The sequence below is a fragment of the Dendroctonus ponderosae genome, unplaced genomic scaffold (genome assembly GCF_020466585.1).
Source record: "Dendroctonus ponderosae isolate FM_Combo_2020 unplaced genomic scaffold, Dpon_F_20191213v2 Dpon_F_20191213_1, whole genome shotgun sequence".
Classification (NCBI taxonomy): domain Eukaryota; kingdom Metazoa; phylum Arthropoda; class Insecta; order Coleoptera; family Curculionidae; genus Dendroctonus; species Dendroctonus ponderosae.
Genome location: NW_026017110.1, coordinates 49,143,166 through 49,156,472, shown reverse-complemented (window position 1 = coordinate 49,156,472; position 13,307 = coordinate 49,143,166). Strand labels below are relative to the sequence as shown.

Genomic DNA, 13,307 nt, shown 5'->3' with positions numbered 1-13,307 from the left:
TTGTCCGTACACAAAGTACTATGAAATAAAACTTGTTGAAATACTATTTGAAAATCTGTATACCGCGCCACATGGGAATAAATCAGCCAGCTCAATTGGGCGCTCGGATATAAAATTTAATTTTCTCGTTTCGCTGTATCAAAATGCCAAAGCACAATGGCAACGAACGTTTAAACCAAACACCCCCAAAACAATTTATTGTTAGTTGACATAAATATAGAATATTCAGCACCGTTTTTGCATAATCCCGCCGACGATTGTCATATTTTCATACAGCTCGCAGCTTTATTTCAATGCGTTTTGCCATTTGCTAATTTTGTGCCACTGGGACGAATTTAACAACTGATAGCTTGAAATTGATTTTATGAAAGCCATGAATTCACCTTTCGTGGCATGATTAAGTGATAGTTTTGTGGTTTTGGTGAATTGTGAAAGTTTTCAAGAACAAAACGGTTTTGAACCTGAAACTTGACCCAAAGAAAACTAACCCCAGGTAAATCCCCCAAAAATGCAATTTTCTTTTCTTTAATTTGCCACATAATTTTGTAACTTTTGTTGCCATTCTTTCAAACACCTGATCTGGACATAGAACGATGTGCTGATTACTGAAACCTCGAAGGAACAACAGAGAAAAGACAAGAGCTTACATCTTACGTCGATAGTAAACAGACACAATTAACTTCTGAGTAAAAAGTGGAAACATTGAAGACTATTTTGTCTGGATTTATTTTGGGAAGAAACAAAGAAAATCACAAAATCCATGTTTGAGAGGAAAACTCTTGGGACTGACTCCAATTGGAGTCACTAATTGAAGGTAAAACGTTGTCAAGACAAGATGATGCGTTCAAGGTACATATCAAGAAGTAATGAAGAAGAAAATATTTAGAAAAACTTTTGAACATCCTAAACACAAGATAAGTGTAATAAATCAGCTGAAAATCTTAAACATTTCAATTTTCAAGTAGGATTATAAATTAAAAAAAAGGTTTTGCCATTGTTGTAACAAAAAACTTAATGATATTACTTATCGACGAAATCTTAAATTTTAATTTATTTTAAAAGTTTCCCTCATTTTAGGCAACACTCGAGCAACTTGGGAAGAAACAGGCTAATCTGTGAAGCTGCGAGATTATACAGATAAAGAAGAGTTTTTGGACTGTTTGGAAGTTATTTTCCTTTTATTAAATTGAGTTCACATGCCGAAAAAAAAATAGTTAAGGTCTGGTTACTGAAGTTTCGTCATTTTGCACTTTTTCTCGAGCATCAAATCAAAGCATGTATCAGTTTAAACAGTTTATTCCGGGCATTTAACCCTTATTTTAGCGTATTTTTGCTTCACCCGAAAATGCCACAATTAGCACTTTTCCTGCAAAAAAATTGCTTATAATAAATTTTAATTTTGATGCCTATCTTTCCGCGGAGTTCATTGTTTTGTTTCTGGCTCCATTTTCGGCCATAACGATAAGGTTTTGTTTGCCTTTAATTTTGAGTGGGTTTTATGGTCTTTTCTCCACCAAATTACTTTAAATTGCAACCGCAAAGTAAATGTAATTAAAAAGCAAAAAAACGCGCTTTTCACTGCCCAGATTTGTAATTTATTTGCATAATTTCAACTTTTCAATTTGGTGCAAAACTTCATCCGTTTAATTTAAATAATTTATCAGAATTAAATATTTATTAAAACTATATTTTACAGTGAACTGACAATTCGGTACGGGTCACAAGACTGGTCCATTTGTATTAAATAACTTTTTAATTCGAGATTGAACAAAATCGGAAATGTATGCGGTCGAAACCAGCCAAATAAATTCTGATAGCAGATCGCATAATATTTTATACATCGGAGTTTTGTGATTTTTCGAGCATATATTTTGGCATTGTTCGGGCTGGACTCATTTTAATTTATAATTAGGGTCAACTGGTTATGCAGCAAAGAATGACAGAAATTGTGAATATTCATTGAATGTTTAATATAATTTTTATCGTTATTGATGCACATTTGGGGCATCCAGATTTTTATCGGATGTTTCGACTGAAATGGTATTTAGATGTCTATACATATCCAGTTTTCGATTGAAATTATATGCCGTCGTTATTGCAATAAGCTGGGCATGTTTTATTTGGAACAGCGCAAATTCCAAAAATATTTTCATGCCCATTTTAAGCTAACTGCATATCGGTAAATTCAGGTATATCAGTTTACTGCCTCTAATGCAACAACCAAAAAAAAATATTTATACTTTCCCCATGAAACTGGGATTGCAGTAGCAGAAAAACCAATTCAAATTATATTTTATTCAAAAACGAAATCCAATGTGCTTTTGCATCGGCACAGCTATGTAATCTGATGCGTAATGCCCGGCTTATAAAACGAACTCATTGAATCAAATCTATTACATTAATTATTAAAATAAAACGCCAAATACACAAGTCAATAAATGCGGCGGTATGTTTGCTGTCCAATTATATAAAATTAGTTTTCACGTAATACACTGCGTGGGACAAAGGCAAAAAGTACTAATATATTACAAGCTAAAAATAAACTGTTAATTCGATGAACCCGGCAAGTTTTAGGATCTCTTGTGAGCAGGCAAGTTAGATCAAATAGAAAAAATGTTTCATGTTATTCAGTTACAAAAAAAAGATATAAATATACCTACATTTGTAGATGATTTTGGTAAATTAATAGAAAATAACCGTCTCAGCATCTTAATTTTTTTCACAATCAGTATTTATTTTGCTCCATTCGAGTTATTCAAGGAAAGCATGCTCCGGAGCTAAACGATCTTAAACAGAAACTATTACAGTTCCTTAAGCGTCTCTATTGTTTCCTCTAGAAGCTGGCAACATATCCTGAATCAGAAGTAATTATGCCTTTCGCAAATACAAGCCAAAATTTAGTCGATGATTGAACTGAGCGGGCTTTCTATATAATAGTGCTCTCTTCAAACTTTAAATTAAATCTGATGGGGTGTAAAATGTCAGGTGTTGGAAATGCGAGTGCTTTGCCGTAACTCTAGAACCGGTTTTCATGTATACAACTCCATTCTGTAACGTGATAAAATGACTCTCAAACTGCAAAATTGCAACATCAACACTTGCGTAACGTGGAAATACTGGCAAATTATCCATAGATTTTTCGAAACTGTTTTGGTCGCAGATCAAAAGCGACGTTCTGCTCGAACAAATTACCTTAGGAAAGTTGCTCGGTTCGCATCGGTCGGTCCCCTTTCATGAAACACTTTTTAAGGGGATTTGTCTGCGGACTTTAAAGTCGTTTATTAAAATTGAGTTTGCAAATTGCAAACATTGCTGTATGCGCCGAGAATCTCGGTAAATATTAAAGCAGAGTTTACGTGCGTACTCTCCTAATCGCATAAACATTATTAAAATTAAAAAAAACATGGCTGAAGATAACGATATCCGTTAGGGCGTGTTAGTGTGATTATTTCAATTTTATATTCTGCCTGAAGCGCCAGCTTCGCTCTAGGAAACTTCTAAGAAGAAGGAACAAAAACATGAAAATTCTCAACGTGCAAAAACTGATTTCTTTGACGATTTTTCATTAACGGCAGTCGCATTCAAAGAGAGCAGCTGGGATAATTCCATTTAATAATCGAGCTGAAGAAAAGTAAATCTTCCGTTTCCGTCGATTTTGCAGCCCCCTTTTGGAACCGTCAATCCGAATAATTTCTAATGCATAAAGTGATGTCACTTAGCGAGGAGTTGGGTCACGGGATCGAATCATCGGGAATTCGGAGCGATTAAAATTCAGAAAAGCTCCCCCATTCTGATTTTAAGAGCTCACACTTACAGAACTCCCCAGCCCCAAAACAGAAAAAGGGCCGACCTGAAAAATGTGTCTCCCAGCTTTATTAGCGTTCTTTTCCTTTATCAATAGGGGATATTTGCCTTGCTGTTGTGATCGTTACGGTAAAGGACTTCAACTTATTTTCAAGCGCTTTAATTATGAGTAATGTTCATTTTGGAGAAAAAATTTTACCCATTAAAAATGTTAAAGGCTCTGCATTCAAGGAGATCCGTGTGTTGAAAAGCTCTTTGTAGGGTTTTTGTGCATCGAAAGAAGGAATTCTTCATCAAAAGGTCGGTAATCAAGAGCTACCACACAGAGATAAATTAGTAAAGAAATTAATTTCTTAAACTTACGTACGTTGAAAAAGAAATCTGATGTCGTTCTCTGGAGATGCCTGAAAAAGAACATATTCATAAATAGCCTAACAAGGCTAAATTTATATAAACTAGTGAAAAATCTGATTTCCAGTCAGCAAGGAAATTTGTTTGGAAAAATTTTCTTAATGTTTCAGTAGCAATTCTGCTAAAAGACACCGAAAAAGAGTCAGTGAATCAATCATCTCTGAATAATAAATTGAGTGTTCTTGCCGAATTCTAAATATATGGAATTGAAGCCAAATATGTATTAAACCAGTCAATATTGTCCATTAAATCAAACGTGTTTATTGTGAAAATTCTGGTACGGTGCAGTTCGATGTCAGACATTTACTCAAAGCTGGCGTTACATTAAAAAGATCCAGCCGATTTTTCCGGCACATGGTATTATACAAAGGTTTTTCCCAAGTCTCATAAACACGTTTTATCAGGGAGAAATATAGGCCATAAACACCAAAAGTCGCAGAGAGTGTGTAAAGAATTAGATGTTTCCGCACAGTCCGTAAATTTCACTATTTTACCCATGTCGGAGGTCAGAAAACCCACATAAAATGAAATAGCCGGCCGGTTTTTAGCATCTCCAAATCCGCAAAATATATACCCACTCGGTCCTTGATGACGATAATAAAAAAATATATACATTTCAGTTCGAATTAGGTCTATGTTTTTTGGCACCATTTCCATTAACTGGCAGTTGGCTTGATCCGGAAACAATTTGTTAAAAGTCCGGCTTTTACCAGAAAGATAACATTTTCCCAAGAGCGATCCATTGAATAAGCATACCTGAATCAGCTTTCCCAGCCCGGAAATGCCAGGAATTAAATGCTGTAGCCGGAAAATCGAACATAAACCCAAGTATCTGGTGTCAAAATACACATTGTTCGCTCGAATGTCGGTGTTTGAAACGCGATTCTAACAGTGAAAAAATTATTTTTTACAATCGACAATGAAAGAGCTTAAATAAAGCTGCAAAAAGCAAGAAACGAATGTAAATGACAATCAAATTATTTAAACTCGTTGGCAAACAACGAGGCACAGATTGTCGCAATGTAAGAACAAAATTTTAAACTCCCCAAACAGATGAATATTTTATTACGATGCGAGAAGGCTTTGTTGGCGCCAAAAGAAAAAAATGCGGAAATTATATTTCAAGTAATATTCCAAAACTCTACAAAATTGGCGAGATCTGAAGGAGTCATTCCGACGAATCGAACGAAAGAATACCCCTCCATACTTCCAATTCGTAGGCTTCAAAATGATGCAACAATTGAACAATTAATCCCAGCTTAACGACTGTTTTCAGCATTTCGCCTCGTAGTGCTTTTTAATGCAAAATATGTCCCACTGAAAGTTTCCAATTGATCTTCCGCCCGGTTTAGTTACATAATCTACCCAAACTTTCCGAATAGTCTGCTCTCAATCCGGAGTTTTATGGGAAACAAACAACAGCTGATGAATAATGCCGATTTCGCCAACGAAGCTTGTTTTATGGTAACCCATAAATAATTTTGCGAGCGAACGTAAAGTATCTGCGACTTTTCGACTCTGTTTTCACTGAAAACTATTTCAGTGAATATCATGGAAAGTTCAATCATTTGCTTATAATATCTGGCCTCAGATCAAATCAGATCAGTTCTGGTTTTATCGTGCTGGGATCTCCAATCAAGTTCAAGTTTGGGCTTTTTGGGACACTTTGGGCTCATATTTGCGCACATCCGAACAAACTAGGAGTCCTCTTTTTTCCAAATTGCCTTTCTTCAGATAAATTTCAACACATTGACAATGAAATGGATCAGAACATGGCCCGACTTTCTTATGAACTATTCGAGTTGCGGCGTGTCTGCCCTTACAAGCCATTGAATTTGGCAGAAGTATCGGCTCCATCAAGTGAAAATGGTAATCGACAAAGAGTTGCCAGAGTAGGAGACCAGCAAGCGCCAAATAAACTGGAATTGTTCGAGAAAAACCGGGAGAAAACTCTAGAGTTTTGAGTTTACTCAATGGGAAATGTTCATATATATTGCAATAAAGACAATATTATATATATAAATAATCTTTATTTCCTATAGAAAAGGGCTATCGACCCAATTGGTCTTTCTGCCCCGACAATATTATTTTATCTGCAATTGTGCTTTGTCAGGAAGCGAAAAAAGCAGCAAAACTTGTTTCAAGAACTTGGAAGATTTTCTATGAACTTTTTCATTTCGCCAGTCGGATGATTCTGGAATTTTCAAGAAAATTTCAATCGATTCTTCTAGTGACTGTTTTTTTTCAGTCAATTTTCGTCAAAAGTCTTATTTCTCAGAGGGTTGTGCCCATTTCGTTTCTAAGCGATTTTATTTTATATATTATTATATGTATATACTGATCGATATTTTCTCAGTGATCAACTTTTGCTTCTTTCCTCCAGAAACTTCCTTTCTACATTAATAACCAATTTTTCGTTTGGTTTGTTTATTGGTATTCGTTTGGTATGTAACACTGAAATCCGGCATTAGTTGCCTAAAAATCGAACTCTCTACCGAATGAGAAAAAAAATAGAACTTAATCAATGGGCTTTACAGTTTAAAACTTATAAATGCCGGAGGATAATTGCAATGAAAATTCTTAATTAAGTTTGATGCAAAAGCTACAAGCAGAATGGAGAATGTCAAATATTCCCTAACTTTTATTGTGAATATTTTTTCAATCGAATCATATCCATATTATTAAATGACATTGAGTTATAAGATAGGCAAAAATATGTATCGAGTGTTTAACTACTGTCCTGTTCTCTTGATCAAAGTTTTAATCTTTCTGCGGTCAAGATGGGGCCGCCCTGACAGAAATCTTCTTGTTTTCAAGCCTGAAAATATGTTTTTTTCGTTTAGTTTCCTGACAAAATAAAACAGTATTTTCCCGTTCCTCCATCAGTTATATCTCAACGATTTTGAGTCGTATCTGGCTTTATAGAGCCATTTTCTTGATAAATGAATATTGACAACTGTGCGACGAGACACAATGGTTGCGTCGTAAGTGTGTCGCAGCAAGGAACAACAATTTTCACTTTATATGCGTTTTACTTCCATTTGCGCCCCCCCGAAAGCAGTTTATTTTCGTGTTTTTCGTTCGGGTTGGTTTTAAAACCGCATTCGACGGAAACGCGCCTCTCTAGCGAAAATGCTCATATAATTGCAACTATGAGTGCCACAATTGTGGAATTTCAGTCTTCGAAATAAATACATCAAAGCAGCAAGGGTTTAACAAACACACAAAAATAATTTAATGATAATTTATTGCCCGGCGGCATCGGGGGCCAGGTTGTGCGGTTTTCTTTGCGGCTGATTGCGAATAAATATTTATGAGCCCAGAATCTCAGCGAAAAGATAACACGTGAAAATTAATCTGTAGCAGCCCCTTGGTAAATAAGCAAAAACATTTTCATGCCCTTCTTCTGGGGCAAATGTTTTGGAGGAGTTCAGTTTTGCAAATTTCTGGGCGTGATATGGAGTGTATCAGTACAAAAATATATTTTTAATAGAGCCACAGCCTGCCTGGTCGAAAGTGTCCCAAGCCTGCATTTTTTGTCTTTCTTGTCATTTTATTTACTTATATGTAATCAAGTTAAAAAATTGCGTTTAAATATGCTCAATTTTATTGCCGTTTGCCTTGACTATGCCAGATACTCTCCAGGTAAGTTAGGGAGTCAAAACATCACGAGTGAATCTGCAACTTGAACGCTTGCAAATGAAGTCATGTAAAATACGGCAGGATTTTATGCCCAAATATCCAGGAAATTTCCTCCTATTACCAAGCTCAACTACAGGTGTATCTAAAATTCTCAAATATTTGCTTCAATTATATCTTATATTACGTTACTGGCAAACAAAGAGTCCTTACGATGCGAACAAAAGGGGCGTGTCTATTTCAAAATATTTACCTTGTTTTGAGCCCGTTAAACTATATTACGCAAGCATTAGGAGTTTATTTACATACAACTGTATGCATGTTCAGGAAAATTAGCGATACGTGCATTGCGGAATAAACGGGATCCCTTAAGGGGATTAGAATGTTTAATTATCACGGTATGGATAATTTGCAACGCTTAAGGTGGTGTACCATCTAACATCCCCCGATGAATTTAACGCTTAATGGAAGAGAAGTTGTAAAGAAGCGCACAATTTGCTGTGGATTACAGTGACGGCACATCACGTAGTTTCGATAGAAACCAGGAAATGCCCGGATTTGGGACAAAAGGGACAAAAATCCCCACATACTGACTGCGCGGGAACAAATCTTTCTGCAATCAAAAATATATTGTAGCCGACTTGGGTTTAATCCGCGAAAATAAAACACATTTCCTCTAATAATCACCGTTTCGATAACGCTTGGACCTTCCGTTAGCTGCACCTGCGTTCAATTTACTGTATTGCTCAACGAACTAATACGCAGTGAAAATAAAGTTATAACTGGAGATTACAGTTTAGTTTAACGCCATTCCATGGACTTTGCTAGATCCCCATTCTGCAAAATTCAGGTCAAAAATCATTTTGGCCTCAACACTATTAACACTTATATAAGCTGAAACGCTTTTGTTTGTGTGCCCTCACCTACAAAACATGCTGGCTGAACAAGTAAAGTTTACTTACGCTATTTGAAAGTCTGCACAAGCAGAAAATCGTCGTAAAATGGAAATGACGCATTTCACAGCAACGATATCAACGTTTCAGTGTGTAAAAAAACGATTTAGATTAGAAGGTATCTTAAACTCCCCGATTTTTATGACAAGAGGAAATAACGCATTTCCGCTCAATCGCTGAGAAACATTGAAAGCACGTAAAGTAATAAAAGTCAGAGCGAAATCAAGTGAAACTGATTTGGGTTGACGCTTTCTATGAAAGCAAAAATACTGTTTACAACTACCTACACAACTTTGTTAAAAGTTGCAGAGTTTTACAGAATCAAAAGCATGATGTTGCAAAAGTATGTCCTCTCAACATCGATTTTCCTGAGCCATTTTTATTTCGTCCAGACCAAACAGTCCAAACACGAAATTATCCGAAATAAGACTTCAAAAACAGACGAGATTCTTCTAGATGAAGATTTTAATGCACGAGTAGCCAATGCGAGCAAAGAACAACGAATTACAGAAAGAAACCTCTAAAGAGAACATAGAGGTTGTCTACCAAATCAATGTTGAACTCACAGAAAACACTTGGAAATAGAACACAGGAAAAATAACAAGAGGATTTGGCTAAAACCGATCAGAAGCAAAAAGTTGCGAGCGAAACTGTTCAAAACGTGGCAAACAGAAGGCTGAACGCGATAGAAAAACAAAATGATCTCTTTAGACAATTAGATTTGAAAGAGCACTACGAAAAAAATTACACAGTTACATTACTGACTCCAAACTTCTAAGTAAATCTTAGAGTAAAGTAAGTAGTAAAGATTAGAGAATGAAAAATCAAGTTGGATTTTTTAGATCCAGCCTGGGACCAGATCAGATGCAAACCGATCATGTCACTGAAATTTGCCGATGATACCGTCATAATATGTGAAAATTATTACAAAAACTATACCCATAGAAAATAAGAAGTTTTCAGTTGAGTAATAGTTTATTCCTCAGTCTCTTTTCAGTTCGCTGATAAACATGAACAAACGCGAGAAAATCTATTCCTCGAATCATTATTCCCAATTTTGGACTTTAATATGTTTCGAATGTAATGTGGCATGCTGATTATCGCTTGCAGTAAAGCGCAAGCAAGAATCTTAAAATACACAAGTTTCTTTGAGCACCAAAACTTCAGCTCAGGGCCCATAAAGTTAAATCCGCTGGAAAATCCGCACCGCAGTATTCGAGATCGAAATAAGTTCCAGGATCGGTTTTGTGAGTGCAGGAGCTTTCCACACATACTCTCTTGTTAATGTTATGTTCTTGCAAGTCTCAGTTTCCTAAGCGCAAAGTTGCCTAATGTAACTGGTGCATTCGCCTATTAAATTATTCACAGGGCTTTTCAGCTGGTTTCGAGAAAATCGACTAAACACTTATTAATTCATTAATAGAACAAATCAGATAAAACAGCAGAACAAATAGACAATACAAACAAAGTTATAGAACAAAGCTCATTCTGTAAAATATATCAGTTTAATTGCGGCGAAGTTTTTCAGATATTTTTTACGAATTTTTAAAATTTTGTGACCAACGACGTTTTTTTTGCGCAATTCATTTTCAACTTTCAAAAATTCATTGCTCACAACTAAATTTTACTAGCATCTCGCGCTTCTACCTATGAAACAGGACGATTATCCCTCTATGAACACGAATAGTTTAATTGTGAACAGCGTTTGGAGTAATTTTTTGCGAATTTTCGAACTTTGGATACCACCGGCGTTTTTTGCTGCAATGCATTTTGCAGACTGTTCATTTTTAGTAATCTGGCTCAAACGAAATTTGTTAGCAACTTACACTTTCATCCATGCGATAGAGCGAATTTTGTTCAATGAAATGTAAAGGGTTAGTTGCGTCCAGCTTTTTGAGTGTTTTCTTAGAAAGTTTCAATTCTTGGTTGCAAACAACATTTCTTCTTACAAACTTCTTTTTGGGTATTTCGCCTCAAAAATTTTTGTCTTTAAAAAAGACAGAATTTCCTCACGTCTTTTATTACAGATTAATAAATAGTGCTCCTATTTCGCAATAAGAACGAATTATTTATCAAAAAGTAATCAAAAAATAATAAAAATTTTTGAGGCAAAATACCCAAAAAGAAGTTTGTAAAAATGAATCCGCCTCAACAATATAGAACTTATCTACAACATTTCTTCTGGAATCGATTTTGCAGGTCATTTTTCAAAAATGTATTTCTCACCAACAGTATCTTCTAGCAACTCGCGCTTTTACCTATGAAATCGAACGATTATCACTCTATTAAATCAAATAGTTTAAATGTGACAAGCGTTTGGGGTAATTTTTTGAGAATTTTCAAACTTTGAATACCACCGGCGTTTTTTACTGCAATCGATTTTGCATCGTTTTTGTTTTAATTAATTCCGCTCAAACGAAATTTGCTAGCAACTCACACGTTCATCCATGAGATAGAGCGAATACTGTTCAATGAAATGGAAAAATTCAGTTGGCGACCAGGTTTTTGAGTGATTTCTTAGAAATTTCCAAATCTTGGTTCCAAACGTCGTTTTTATGCAATCAATTTTGAAGGCTATTTTTCAAAAATTAATTTCTCAGAAACACGTTTTTCCAGCAACTCGAACTTTTAACTGTGAAATAGAGTAAATGTCTCTTTATTATAATAAATCAAAGAACTTATTTGCGAACATCATTTAGAGTATTTTTTAAGAATGTTTAAACTTTAGTTACAAACGGTTTTTTTGCAAGTATTTTTCAACAATTCATTATTTTCAAACGAGATTCGCTTCCAACTTGCACTTAAAAAGTAGCAAATGTTGTTCTATAAAATGGATACAATTTTTCACAAATTTTCAAAATTTGCTTTTCAATTTTGTCTTTTTCCTTAGTCCATTCTACCATCCATCAGATAGAGCAAGCACTATTGTATGAAATATATAGGTTTAGGTGCGACCAAGGTTTTCAGGAGTTTTCAGGAAATTTAGTTACACACGTCGTTGTTTTCGTAATTAATTTTGCAGGCTAATTTTCAAAAATTCGCTTCTGTCAAACGTAATTCGCCAGCAGATAGGGGTTGCATTGAAGTAATAGTCGGCAACGAAGGTTTTTCGAGCTCTCGGTTTTCCAGTTTGTTTTTCTCCGAATGCAACTTTCGTGACTTTTCCAGACTGTGGCCTTTTGTACACTAAGCCGCGCTAATTGATTGATGATGTGCGCCCAGCCAGCAAATTGTCAAGCCAATCTGGATAAATCCCCGGGTTCGATGAAAAACCCATCCGTACACCACAATGAAACTTTTTGTCTCAATTACCTAACATTTCTTTAATGACTCTTTTCTTAAATGACAATGATTTACTTAACTTACATTATTGATGGCTTATATGAATCGTTGAAATCGAAAAAATTATATACAGATCAGGAAAAATATTAATTGAAGTAGCAGTTTACATCAGTACAACTCGGAAACTCATTTCTGATGTGGCGTTTGTAAACGAACTTCACGATTTATCAAGTTAAAAATTCGGAGACCTAAGCAAATGAGAAAATGGGTGGGATGAATCGTCCTTTCCAATACATGGACAGCACCATAAATCGCTCTTTGAATACAAATAAATAAATATTTTGAAAAACAACTCACCAAACCTTTATTTTAGGAATATGCGATAAACAGCTTACAAAGCCTGTGGAAAAGCCTAACAAATTTAGCCGAAACCATCTGTTAAGTATTGTCAAATTACCAAATTCCGGCATCATTTTTAACTATAGCTCGAGGCTAAATTGGCCGTTTAGTAGCGGATATTTATGGAGGTTAAGCCGTATTATTTTAACCCTTCCGTGCCACTAAAAGGCATGTTTTTAAAAGATCAGCAGCCCTATCATTAAAATGATGAATATAAAAAAGCCGTTTAATAACTAGGCTCGTAAATATCCATATGTCCTGATCTAACGCCTTCCAGTTACCAATCTTATGCAGGATTGGTGCCATCATTTATTTAAAAATAAAGGGGGAAAGTGGCAGTTACGAGCACATTCCTCCTATTCTTTACAGGTGCGATCAAAGCTCGCCTCACTTGAAACAAACACGTTATTAAATTCACCTTCAGTCTCGAGATAGTAACCCAATATTAATGCGATATGACACTAATAAGGTCGTTTTCTCGGGGGATATCTTTGTAGTTGAAAGGAAATGATTTCGGTATCTTGAATCGCTTTGAAATCAGTCAATAACAGCCATATCAATTTTCTCTTTACCTGCGGCTTTTGCGTCGCTCCAAGTGAAATCAGCGCGTGCATGATGAGGGTCAAATTAATAATCGAAGAAGAAACGTGTTAAATGTCACCTCGAATGTGCTTTGACTCGTAATAATCACTTGTGGGGTCTGTGTAAACTATGGAAAGTTATCAGTAAAGACCGGATAAAAAAGCACAAAAAAATGGAAAAAAAGTGCCTAAAAAAGCATGAAAATATTTTTAAAAAGCACAAAAAAATTAAAAAAAG

The 13,307-nt window shown here is 35.4% G+C and overlaps 2 long non-coding RNA genes across 3 annotated transcripts in view; one reads left to right on the top strand and one right to left on the bottom strand.

Moving 5' to 3' along the window:
- Positions 1–258: 258 nt before the first annotated feature.
- Positions 259–1,547, top strand: LOC109541371. The gene is made up of 3 exons (XR_002172318.2): positions 259–493; positions 590–849; positions 1,078–1,547. It is a non-coding gene; the product is annotated as an uncharacterized LOC109541371 (long non-coding RNA).
- Positions 1,548–3,948: 2,401 nt separating this feature from the next.
- The window catches only part of LOC109541383, a 30,695-nt gene continuing 21,336 nt past the window's right edge, over positions 3,949–13,307 (bottom strand). Inside the window, exons 2-3 of one of the 2 annotated variants that reach the window (XR_007282396.1) lie at positions 4,172–4,208; positions 3,949–4,119 (exon numbers count right to left, since the gene is read on the bottom strand). This is a non-coding gene — a long non-coding RNA (uncharacterized LOC109541383). Of the gene's footprint in view, positions 4,209–13,307 lie in introns of both variants that reach the window. The other variant, XR_002172319.2, reaches the window with a different exon arrangement.